The following is a 13,602-nucleotide window of genomic DNA, read 5'->3' as shown; positions in this document are numbered from 1 at the left end:
TGGGTGAGCTCCGCTGTAAAGGCCGTTCCTCGGTCGGTGATGAGGACTTCTGGGGCGCCATGTCGCAGCAGGATGTTTTCGACAAAGAATTTCGCCACTTCGGCTGCGCTACCTTTCGGCAGTGCTTTTGTTTCAGCGAAGCGGGTGAGGTAGTCCGTCGCCACGACGATCCACTTATTTCCGGTTATTGACGTCGGAAAGGGTCCCAGCAAGTCCATCCCGATCTGCTGGAATGGTCGGCAAGGAGGCTCGATTGGCTGTAGTAATCCGGCTGGCCTTGTCGGCGGTGTCTTGCGTCGCTGACAGTCTCGGCATGTTCTGACATAACGGGCGACGTCGGCGGTCAGGCGCGGCCAATAATACTTTTCTTGGATCCTCGATAGTGTCCGGGAAAATCCGAGGTGTCCAGCGGTCGGATCGTCATGTAGGGCATGCAATACTTCTGGACGAAGTCCTGACGGGACAACAAGAAGGTAATTGGCGCGGACTGGCGAGAAGTTCTTCTTCACGAGTAGACTGTCTTGAAGCGTGAAAGAAGATAAACCGCGCTTAAATGCCCTGGGGACAACGTCGGTGTGCCCTTCCAAATAATCGACGAGGCCTTTAAGTTCCGGGTCCGCTCGTTGTTGTTCGGCGAAGTCTTCCGCGCTTATTATTCCAAGGAAGGCGTCGTCATCCTCGTCATCTTGCGGCGGCGGGTCAATGGGGGCGCGGGATAGGCAATCGGCGTCCGAGTGTTTTCGTCCGGACTTGTATGTTACGGTGATGTCGTATTCTTGTAGTCTGAGGCTCCACCGTGCCAGCCGTCCTGAGGGATCCTTTAAATTCGCTAGCCAACACAAGGCGTGATGGTCGCTGACGACTTTGAATGGCCTGCCATATAGGTAAGGGCGAAATTTCGCTGTAGCCCAAACGATGGCGAGGCATTCCTTTTCGGTTGTAGAATAATTGCCTTCCGCTTTTGACAACGACCGGCTAGCGTAAGCTATCACGTGTTCATGTCCATCTTTTCTCTGGACCAGGACGGCGCCGAGGCCTAGGCTACTGGCGTCAGTGTGGATTTCGGTATCGGCGTGATCGTCGAAGTGCGCAAGTACGGGCGGCGACTGCATGCGTCGTTTGAGTTCTTGAACTGCCTCGGCCTGCGGCGTTTCCCACTTGAACTCGACGTCGCATTTAGTTAGCTGTGTCAGCGGCTCAGCGATGCGTGAAAAGTTCTTGACAAATCGCCTGTAGTAGGCACACATGCCAAGAAATCTACGCACTGCCTTCTTGTCGATGGGCTGTGGGAACTTTGCTATGGCAGCTGTCTTCTGCGGGTCGGGGCGGACTCCAGATTTGCTGATGACGTGGCCTAAAAATAGAAGCTCCTCGTAAGCGAAGCGGCACTTTTCCGGCTTCAGAGTAAGTCCTGATGACCTGATGGCCTCTAGTACTGTTGCCAGCCGCCTAAGGTGAACGTCGAAATTTCCGGCGAAGACGACGACGTCATCCAAGTATACGAGACAGGTCTGCCACTTCAATCCTGCTAAAACCGTGTCCATCACGCGCTGGAACGTTGCAGGCGCCGAGCACAGTCCGAATGGCATAACCTTGAACTCGTAGAGGCCGTCTGGGGTGATGAAGGCGGTCTTTTCACGATCTCTTTCGTCGACTTCTATTTGCCAATAGCCAGACTTTAGGTCCATGGACGAGAAGTATTTAGCGTTGCAGAGCCGATCCAATGCGTCGTCTATCCGTGGGAGGGGGTATACGTCCTTCTTCGTGATCTTGTTCAGACGACGATAATCGACGCAGAAACGTAGGGTTCCGTCCTTTTTCTTTACCAGAACAACAGGGGATGCCCACGGGCTTTTCGACGGCTGGATGATGTCGTCGCGCAGCATTTCGTCGACTTGTTCTCTTATAGCTTCACGTTCTCGCGCCGAAACTCGATAAGGGCTCTGACGGAGTGGGCGAGCGCATTCCTCGGTGATTATGCGATGCTTGGCGACTGGTGTTTGTCGAATCCTCGATGACGTCGAAAAGCACCCTTTGTATCGTCGGAGCAGACTTCTGAGCTGCTGTTGCTTAATCATAGGGAGATTTGGATTGATGTCGTAGTCTGGTTCGGGAACCATGGTCGTCGGGGTAGATGCGGCGGAATCCGAGAGGACAAACGCATTACTTGTTTCCAGAATTTCCTCGAAGTACGCGATCCTAGTGCCCTTGTTGATGTGTTTGAACTCCTGGCTGAAGTTTGTCAGCAACACTTCAGTTTTCCCTCCATGCAGTCGAGCGATCCCTCTTGCGACGCAAATTTCATGGTCTAGCAGTAGACGTTGGTCGCCTTCAATGACGCCTTCTACGTCAGCGGGTGTTTCGGTGCTGACCGAAATAACGATGCTGCAGCGAGGCGGGACGCTCACTTGATCTTCGAGCACACTCAAGGCGTGGTGACTACGAGGGCTCTCCGGTGGCATTGCTTTATCTTCCGACAGCGTTACTAACTTCGACTTCAGGTTTATGATTGCGCCGTGTTGGTCCAGGAAGTCCATACCGAGAATGACGTCTCGGGAACACTGTTGGAGGATAACGAAGGTGGCAGGGTAAGTCCGGTCATGAATGGTTATTCTTGCCGTGCAGATCCCAGTCGGCGTGATGAGGTGTCCTCCAGCGGTGCGAATCTGAGGGCCTTCCCATGCGGTCTTCACTTTCTTCAACTGGGCGGCGATGTGTCCACTCATTACGGAGTAATCGGCCCCTGTGTCGACTAAGGCCGTGACTGCGTGGCCGTCGAGTAGCACGTCGAGGTCGGTTGTTCTTTGTCTGGCATTGCAGTTAGGTCTTGGCGTTGGATCACGGCTGCGTCGTGTTGAACTGAGGTTGGAACGTCGCGTCGTCAAGTCGTCTTTCGTCGGTGTAGTTTCGGCTTCCAGACTTCGTCGGGACGGCGGCGTGTCGTTATGTCGTCGAGATGGTCTCTTCGTCGTCTTCGTCGGCGGCGGAGGATCTTCGTCAGTTCGACGAACAGCAACCGCACCTCCATCGGTTGCTGCTTTTAGTTTTCCGGGTATGGGCTCGCAGAGCGGCCCCGGGCTGGGCCAGTGTATGGACGGCGCTGCGGCGACAGGTAGCGGCCTGGTGACGGCGAACGGGACGGTCGTCGAGAGTTCCACTGAGTGTCGGCTAGGTAATCGGCAATGTCACGTGGGCGCTCCCCAAGCTGTGGACGCGGCGCGTTGACGGCGAACCCTCTCAGTCCCATGTCGCGGTATGGGCATCGGCGGTACACATGGCCGGCTTCTCCGCAGTGATAGCAGAGCGGGCGGTGGTCGGGGGCTCGCCAAATGTCCTTCTTCCTCGTATAGGTGCGCTGGGCGACGGGTGGGCGTGCTGGCGGCGGCGGCGGTGGACGACGGAATTGCGGTGTTGCAGGACCTTGGCGCGGTCGCGCAGGGGGGCCTTGACGGCGGGCGACGGCGGCGGCGTAGGTCATTGCTTCCGGCTGCGGTGGTTCTGGTTGCACCTCAGGAACTCCAAGGGATCGGTGCACCTCTTCCTTCACGATGTCGGCGATAGAGGCCACTTGAGGCTGCGACGAAGGCAGGACCTTGCGCAGTTCTTCGCGCACTATGGCCCTGATGGTCTCTTGAAGGTCGTCCGAACCTAGTCCTTGGATGGCATACTGCGGCGTGTGCCCCTGGCGGTTATATTGCCGGGTGCGCATCTCCAGAGTTTTCTCGATCGTCGATGCCTCTGCAGAAAACTCAGCCACAGTCTTCGGTGGGTTACGAATAAGTCCGGCGAAAAGGTCTTGCTTGACGCCGCGCATCAGGAAGCGAACTTTTTTCTCCTCCGACATTTCCGGGTCGGCGTGTCGGAAAAGACGGGCCATCTCCTCCGTGAAGATTGCGATCGTCTCGTTTGGCAGCTGCACTCTGGTTTCTAGTAAAGCTTGGGCTCGCTCTTTTCGCACGACGCTTGTAAACGTGTGCAAGAAGCCGCTTCGGAAAAGGTCCCACGTCGTTAAGGTGGCTTCCCGATTCTCGAACCACGTCCTGGCGGCGTCTTCCAATGCGAAATAGACATGCCGCAGCTTGTCGTCGCTGTCCCAACTGTTAAACTTAGCGACCCTCTCATACGTTTCGAGCCAGGTTTCCGGGTCCTCGAATGTTGATCCGCGGAACGTCGGAGGTTCCCTGGGCTGCTGCAGCACGATGGGGGATGCTGGGGCTGCCATTGGGGTTGCCTTGTCCACAATCTTCTTGGTCTTCTCAGGTAGAAGTCCGTGCTCCGGGGGCAGCTGTTGAAGACGGCGGCTTGCTCGATGTTCCGGGACGGCGCTGGTGTTGTCTTTGCGGTCCGGGCTTGTATTACGGCTTGTCGGGGGCGTCCGGTACATGGACGTAAAGCACCTCCACCAGATGTCACGTGGTAGTGACGGCGAAGAAAGAAGCAGTACGGTGGAATACAAAACTAGCTTTTATTGGGCGAACCTGTGCCCACAAAACAGGCTACACTTATAGCACAACGAAAGCGGCGAACACAGTCGGCGATCGTCGAAAATCTGATCAGCGGGTCAAGCGCGTCGGCTTTTATAGATCAGTCGTCGAATGTTCCAGATTAACTGATGGGACCCGCGTGTTTTCCACAAAGTTCTACACCATTCGTGTCACGCGATGAAATCTGATAACACAAGGTCCGGCGACAACAGACACGCGGATAGAAGCGTCGATAACTTTCCAGAAACGTCGGATACATGCAGACGCGTCCCTCGCTGTGCGATTACAGTTGTTAAGCGGCGAAACGTGGTTGCCCGATAAAGATAAGTACACGTGTCAATATATAGCTGCACGTTGCAGCTCAGCCTCCTCCTTAAGAGGAAGCTTTAGCTCGGGTGCTCCTATTTAAGTACATGTAGAAGGGGACTTCGTTTTTCCCTACAACCACTTCACCAAATTTGAGGAGCTTTGTTGCATTTATAAGAAAAAGTTTAATTCTAGTGCCTACTGGCTTCGTATTTTTCATTTAGGCGGTGAACTATTTATTAAAAATTGGCCAAAATTGAAAATTTTCAGGAAACGAAACTATCAAGTTTAAACTCCGTGACTCAACAATGAGAAATTATATCACAATTCTGTGAATTGCATATAATAGTACATCTACAGCGGACAAAATAGATATGTTCCACATGAATCTCAAAAAAATTTAGTATTGTGGAAATACGGCTTTTGCAGCACCCTTGTACACAAGGTAACCAATTCACGTAAGATACAAATTGACACAGCTAACTTGTCCGCTTTGACTGTTATAATAAATGCCGTTTACAGAACCACAATATCTGTTCTTCATGCATAGATATTAATTTGTAAACGTAGTGCTTCTATTTTTTCAAACTTTCGAATTTTCCAAAATATTTTAAACAAAATTCAGGCCCTAAATCGAAGTTCTGTTTCCAACAGACACTAGGATTTAACTTCCTCTCTCAAATGCAACCAATTTCAATAAAAGCGATTAGCAGGATTATCTCAGAAAAGCGTTTCTGCGTTTTACAAGTATTTGAATAGGCCGCGTCGGATTGGGCCCGAGCTAAAGTTTCCTCTTAAACAATTTATCGAGGGATCAAATACATGAATAATAACTGCATTGTCATTGCCAAAGGTGCTGCTAATGAATTCTTGAAAGCTACGCACTGTAAATACAAGTAAAATATGTATTTTTTCATAAAATATTATACTCGTATGTGCCAAAAATTGTGCCCAACATGACTGACGTCAATGCTTCCATGTTTTTTGCCTATTTATTAATTAAAGAAAATATCACACGAACTTTAGAACTATATCAGTTCGAAACCAGGAAAGCAGTGCATGCCGCTGATATGAAAAATTAAAAGGCAATGAACTGAACAAGCTGAGGACAAATATGTTAATGAAACTTTGTCATTCAAGAACCGTGCTTACATTCTTGTATATATGCAATGGCCGGTGAGAAATCTCAATGACGCTGTCGTTTGTTCCAATGTATTACGCAGGAGTAGCTGTCCCTTGTCGTGTATCGTGAGTAATTGCACTGAAGTTATAATCGCGACAGAGAGCACGTATAAAAAGCAGGAGTTCTGCAAGATATATGAGGGCAAGTCAAATGAATGAGCCAACAACGGGGTACTTTATGGAAAAGTAGTCTTCATGAGAATTTGGACATTTGTCCTATTGACTAACGATTTGCGAGATTCCCGTCTTATAAAACTCCTTGGGTTGCTGCTTCAAAAAGTCTCTATCTGGTTCCCTTGAGCTGTTTTTTCGGTTGCCCCAAAATGTAGAAGTCGCAAGGTGACAGGTCTGAGCTGTATGGCGGATGTTGCAGCGTTTCCCACTTGAACTTTGCCAGTTTTGTATTAACCACATAAGCGACGTGGGGACAGGCATTGTCGTGGAACAAGATGACCCCATTCGTCAATTTTTCACGTTGTTCGTTCTTGATTGCGACACGCTTCCATTCTGGCGTTTCACAATATCGGAAACAATTGATAGCCTCTCAAGATTTAGCAAATTCTACCAGTAATGGACCCTGTCGATCGAAAAAAAAAGTCAACAACACCTTTCCAGCGGAAATGATGGCCTTTACGTTCTTTGGGCGTGGTAAATTCGAATGTTTTCACTGTAAGCTTTGCCGTCGTGCTTCAGGCTCGTAGTAGTGGCACCAAGGTTCGCCCCGATCACAGTTGCAAACAAGAAGTCGTCATGCTCATTGTGATACCCGATCAGATGAGTCAAGGCAGCGCGAAACTTCTCCGTCTTCTCGCGATGGATAAAAATCTTGGGGATCCTTTGCGCACCAAAGAGCCGATAACAGAGAAGCTCATGAATTATGACGTGAACCGAACCGTGACTGATGTTCAGACGGTCTGCCAGTTCATCGATGCTTATCCGCCGTTCTTGTTTTAGCAGCTTATGAACCTTTGAAATTGTGTGGGAGATGATTGCACGATGGTTTTGGCCCGGTCTTGCAATGTCTTTGCAACGTCCTTTGAACCGTTTGCTCCAACGCTTCACAGTGGTCACTTAAATGCAGTGTTCAACGTACACGGCTGTCATATGGTGATTAATTTCTGTTTTGGAAACACTTTCAGCTGTCAAAAACTTCGCGTCAACGAGCTGTTCTACTTTTGAAGTGTCCATTATGTGACGCAACCATATTCAACCCAGTGTATGAGAGCAATAAAGAACATTAATCTTCACACCTGCGTGTCACTTTTGTAAATGAGACATGCCGTTATCCTGCGCGCATGCCTCGCAGATAATGAACCGAACCATTAATGCGCGGTTAGGGTAGGCTCACTTTCATTTGACTCGCCCTCATACATTAGAAATGCAAAGATACAATGAGATCTGCAAATGCGAAAATACGGCTTGATAAAGGACAAAAAAGTGTCACAGGAAACAAAGTTCACTGCATGTATACACAAAACCTCGCAACAAGATATTTAAGTATACGTATAAGTCTCCAATGAGTCTATGTATGTAAGAAGAAGTAACTGTATATAATGCGTCAAACAAGGCAAATAAACATGTTGCAGAATCATAGATTCACAGAATCCTAGATTCCGCCCCCATTCCATCCACTCCCCCCGATGTATTGCACGCGACGGAAGGCGGCGCGCTTGCTCCCCGCTTTTCTCCTTTGCGCACACAAGACTGAGCCACCATCGTCGGCTCACCCATTCCACCTCCCCTCCAACGCTTTCACTCGCACATACAGCATGCAGCACGTGGTCACGATGTTATCACCCTTGGACTTTATACGAAACATGAGGGCGATGGCAGGAATGCGCCTAGAGTGTCCATATAATTACTTTCGCAATAATATAATAAACGTATCCGGCAACTGAAGCGTCCCGTCGCCCATTACTTTCCGCAAAAGAAGTATCAAAATCGAACGTTCACCATGCGACAATTCACTGCGCCGCAACAATGTATTTTTTTCTGCGAGGTGGAGGCACCAAAATGACAATAAAGACGCATAGGAAAGTATGTTGACCAGAATCTAATGCCTACTTCGGGCACCTAATGGGGCTACGGAAGGAATACCGAAGAAAACATGAGACGCTTGGTCCACTGAGAACCATACGCATACTGCTCAGTATCCTACAGCGGCGAAACAAGACTTTCCGGAAAGGTTCCGCTCAAGGAATGCGGTGCAATCCTTCGAGTCCCCACATTGATGGCGGCGAGCGACCATTGTTGTTTTTTTCTCGTCTGCTAGCCAGAAAGCGTCCAAAACCCTGTTCGGTGAAAATCCACTCGGCCAGAGCAAACCGAACGCGCACCGAAGTGCACCGCATGGTGGTCGGGGCCATTCGAGAAAAACGTTTGCGCTCTGGCTGGCTCTGGCAGCCCGCGGGTAGGGTAGCGAGAACAAAAAAAAAATTGAAGAGGCTCAATGTGACCTCGCGAATAAAAGTCAAAGTAGAAAAAATAAATAAGAACGTAGTTACTTTGGCTGGCTTTAGTGTCTTGACATGGATGTTCTGGCGTGGGTTTAAAAAAATGTTGATATTTTTTTTACGTGACATGACGGCACAAATGAACCACCCCAACGCTTCGTCTCATTGGGTCTCGCTGCCTGCTTTGTCAAATCTTCTGCTAGTGTGTTGATTTGGCTTGTCTCGTTGTATATTCCGATGTAAGACTTTAGAAAAGTCAATAGACTTTGGCGTCAAATGTTTATAACAACATTAAACCCACAAAGTTCCGCAATTGAAAATCTAAAGCACAACTTTGGAAATGTCAATGTACCTTTCACATCAAGAGCTTATGAGACTTATACCCATAAAGTTTCGATATTGATATCCATGTGCTCCATAGATTCCGTGGCCTCAGTGAGATGCCGCGGCGAGCCCGCTCACCATCAAAGCGCCCTTGAAACTTTGTGCTCGGATGGGACTGCTTGGCGTTAGGTGACTCCCGGTGTATGGGCATTGCTACGAAATCCAGCCCGAGTTTGCAATCTTCGCGGTTAAATGTCTTTTCGAGCGTCAAAACGACATTCTAGACAAAATCCAGAGTGATTTCCGGCGCTGGGGGGTCGCTTTGGTCGGCGCTGCATGGACAGCACGAAAAAATTTCGGGGGGGGGCTGAAGCCCCATAAGCCCCCCCCCCCCCCCCCCCCTGGCTACGCCCCTGCTTGCAGCCCTTGCGCTGAAGGGCTCCGCAGAGGCACTGGTGCTGCTATAAATTAACACGTTTTAGTATCTACTCATTCACAACGTACTTTTACAACCATAGAACTCACTTTTCATTGGCATTATTTTAATAGATACAAATTTTACACCCTTTATAGCGAATATTTTAGGCCAATATACAGCCACTCGTTTCACGCCATATTCAACGATACTCATTTCCATTCATAATCAAATGTCATGGCGCTCTTTGGCCATTTCTGGCCCTTGCGCCAAGAAACAATATCCATCAATCACCTTAACAAAAAAACTGCGCGACAAAGAAGTAGACGAGCGAGAGAGATCGACAAACACGGGCGCTACTCACAACTAACAGTTTATTGCCAAAGAAACAGAATAAGTAGAAAACTGCAAAGAAAGCAGAACAGACACCCTCTCAAGTGTGTACGAAAAAACGAAAGTGACATGCGCTTGGCAACGCCAAGGCTGGACAGGCATAGAGTGCGAAAAACAAGAGAAATAATGGGAGCCTTTTACATGTTTTTGTAAGGTGACAGATGCATCAGTAAACCTTCGATAGATTTGTCATAGGCAGAAGTGCCATACCTTCTGGACACGATCAGTACTCGATCAGCCAGCTTTGGCGTTGTCACGTGTATGTTAGTTTCGTTCCTTCGCCCACACTTGAGAGGGAGTTTGTTCTCCTTTCCGTGTAGTTTTCTACTTATTCTGTTTCTTTAGAAGTAAATTGTTAGTTTCGAGTAGCGCCCGTGTTTACCCTATATCTTTCGCTCATCTAGTCTTTTTCGCGTAGTTTTTTTGTTAAACTGGAACCATGCCAACTCGCCCGGAGCTCAGTTTTGATGAATAATTTTGAGCAACTCGGCGAATCGGCCGAGCTCCTTCACCATAAGGGCCAGCTACATCGAAATACACAGAACACGAGTGTTTTTGCGTTTGCTATCCTACAAAATGCGACCACTGCGTCTGTGAATTGAATCCACGACCTAGTGTTTAGCAGCAGAACCGCTGAGCCACCGCGCTAAGTGTGAAAGCGAAGAAATAATCGAAAATAAAAATAGAGTAGAAGTGGGCAAGAAAATGATACATGCGTCAAAAATAACCAAATCACTTCAGTCCGGGTGTTAGGAAACCGTGATGCACCAAAACGATCTCAAGTTTATCAATGGCAGAACCAATTATTATGCCTTTGAATATGCTAAAAAAAAATTCGAAATACCACATTTTCAAACCAAAGCCTAAACGCTCAAGTCAAGTTAGTGAAGCTGCAAATCGGTAATAGATCCTTTCCATCATATACTTTTCAGGCAATAAAACTGGGAACAGGTCCTTGATACCAGAACGTCCCAGGCAATCATGTTTTCTGATATAGAGACAAATATATCTCATCAAATGTAAACCCATCTCACGATAGCTGTCAACGTTAATGCGATTAGCATTCAAACAATATAGCGACGCACCATACCACCACCGCCGAAAAGCATCATGTATTACCCCTGTTATGATGAAGTTTATTGGATCCCCTTTGAAATGGTTGCGGTGGCAAATATCACCTGGCCTCCTTATAGCTAATTAGGTATGCTATACATGCTTTTCGGTCTAGCACTTTGTATACGTATCCCGAATATTTTTATTGCGATTCCAATTATATGGATACTCCAGGTGCATTTCTACCGTCGCCGTCACTGTGAGGTTCCGTGTAAAGTCGAAGGGCGATAAAATCGTTGCCGCGCTTTGCGTTCGAGAGAAGGCGTGCGAGGGTGACGGCGAATGCGTCCCGTGCGCTAGCGGGAAAGCGGGGCGGAAGCGTGCCCTCTTCTGTCTTGGGTGAGGCACATGGGTGAGGCGGTTGAGGGGGGGGGGGGGGAGTGGTTCATCTCCAGCTGCTGCTGCTTACGGCGTGGTTGTGTGGGCGCCGTACTTGAAAACTATGTGCGATGTTTGTAGAGTGCGCGTAGTACCGGTAGCTTCGTGTACGCTGTGCTTTCGACGTTTTATTCGTGTTGAAGCGAGAGGTGCACGAAGGTCAATTCGCTCGCTGCTGCTGCCACGATTCCTCACTCCACCATTTTGACAGCGAGCTTTCGCGGTCATCGACTGAGATGTGTTTATGTTTACGAAGGCGTGTGTGACACCATGCTTGTTAATTTCGTCAGTAAGCGAATTTTTACAAGTTTATGCGACCGATAAAACTACTATCCTTATTTCTTATATCTATCTACTAATTTGCTGTCCCAACAGGTGCTTCGCCTTTCGGGCGAAACTTCCACTTCTTTTTCTACATGAAATAATTTATATCTGCCGTGTACCGCTACCTATGCCCTGCAACAGATCCTATCAATCTCAGCCCTGCATTTTTTTCCACGCATACTCTAAACGTATCTTGCTTACCTCGACTGCAGACCGGTTGATGCTTCCATCAACTTTAACTCCCGGAGCTTCTGGAAGGTGTATGTGACGGTGATAATGTTTATTGCATCCCGCTTTAAAATTAAACAATTACGGGGTTTTACGTGCCGGAACCACGATCTGATTATGAGGCACGCCGCAGTGAGGGACACCGGAAATTTGGACCCCCTGGTGCTTTCTTAAAATGCACCTAAATCTAAGTACACGGGTGTTTCCGCATTTCTCCCTCTTCGAAATGCGGCCGCCATGGCCGAAATTCGATCCTGCGACTTCGTGCTTCGCAGCCCAACACCATAGCCCCTAAGCAACCACGGCGGGTGCTTTCAAATGGGGTGCGGTCAGATAGTCTCCGAGCCTGCTTGATTTGATCAAGTCGTACTACATCTATCGTTATCTAGTATTTTGCCCATTTGATCTCGGTCTTAGCTTTTGTATTTAAAACCTCTATTACTATACCGTACCATTACCGACACTTGCAATGACTCCGGTTCCATCAATCGCTTCCCTGCTTTTGTTCCACCAGTACTCTAATCGCTTCTTATTTACGTCGTAGCTGGGGAGCTTATTGCTGAGCGTCGTAGCTTATGGTGCTTACTTCGTATAGCTTACGTCGCATGGTGAGGGTCGTAGTTTATTTACTTTGTAGCTGGCGTGGGGATCGCCTTCCGCGGGTGCACCTGCGCTACCTCCGGCATGGTTGACAAGGCCTCGTGCTGCGCAGTAAGCGACATCGCTGAGGTTGGTGAGGTGCGGATGTATGTCGCCGGCGTGCGCTGGGAACCGGACGAGTGTGATCTAGTTTTCGGGTGAGTGAGGAGCTTGGTGTAGGATGCGCAGTGCTTGTTGTGAAATACGACCTTTGATGTAATTGATGGTTGCCATGCGGGAATCGCTCGCGATGGTTTGGCAGTCCGGATCTAGGGTGCCAGGGCGATGGCCAAGTCCTCGGCCTTCTCGGTGTTTTGGGTTACGATGCTGTCGGCATGTTTGAGTGAGCCGCCTACTGTGGTAGCCGCCGGGAAGCGGTGCCCGTCTTGATATTCAGCTGCGTCGACGAAGGTCATGACCATGGTGTCGCCATAGGCTTTAATGAGGGAGGCAGCCCTTGCCTTCCGACATTCTTTATTGCAGTCCGGGTGCATGTTTTTGGTGATAGGGTAGGCATGTAGCTAAGCCTGTACGTCAGGTGGAATTGGGTATTTGTCTTCATGTTGACGGTGGTAGATGATGCCGAGTTTAGTCAGAATATGCCGGACCGGTTCTGTGAGGCTGAGAGGCTGAGAGGCTGAGAGGCTCCAGATGAAATTCTCTTTTTTTCATGGCCTCAGAGAATTAACCGGTGGCGTGCGGGAGCGCGCTGACGCTCAGGATTGGTTCCTCGTTGCGCACGGAAATATGTGGCGACAGGCGAAAGCGTTGGGCTGCTCTCTTTGAGGAACCTGTGTGTTTTGCGGGCTTGAACCTAGCCGGCACCGGATAAATTTGATAGGATCCCTTTTCTTTAAAAATGGAACACGTCAGAAAGAAACTAGCCAGATAGACACGCACTAGCTGAAGTAGGCTAAGAATGCTAATCGCATGAAAATGCATTTCTTCCTGGCTGTGTGCTCTAACGCAAATTCAAACACGAACTGCAGCCCACAATTTATTTCAGACATTATAACCATGTACACCAACAGTGAATGTTTGAGAGGTTGATCATTCTATCAGATAATCGGCCAGTACATTACATGTCCTCCCACCTAGTGTTGTTTTCCTCCTTAAAATACTAAAACTTTAACCGGAATAGTCAGAGATTCCATATTTATTACCAAACATATGAAGCCGACAGGCACTGACTCAAAGAAAGACACAGTGGTAGTTCGCTATCGTAGCACAGTTGAATTCATTGTGGACGAGTGTGAAAGTTGCAATAAATTTTAATGCTCCGCATTAGAACGCTAATGCGTACGAAAACCCAGTGGCGTCTGGCAGCTACCTCTTTGCTTGGCGTGTAAAGGCGAAGTATGTG

The sequence above is a fragment of the Dermacentor albipictus genome, chromosome 5, assembly GCF_038994185.2.
Source record: "Dermacentor albipictus isolate Rhodes 1998 colony chromosome 5, USDA_Dalb.pri_finalv2, whole genome shotgun sequence".
Taxonomy (NCBI): Eukaryota; Metazoa; Arthropoda; class Arachnida; order Ixodida; family Ixodidae; genus Dermacentor; species Dermacentor albipictus.
This window is presented reverse-complemented; position numbering follows the sequence as displayed.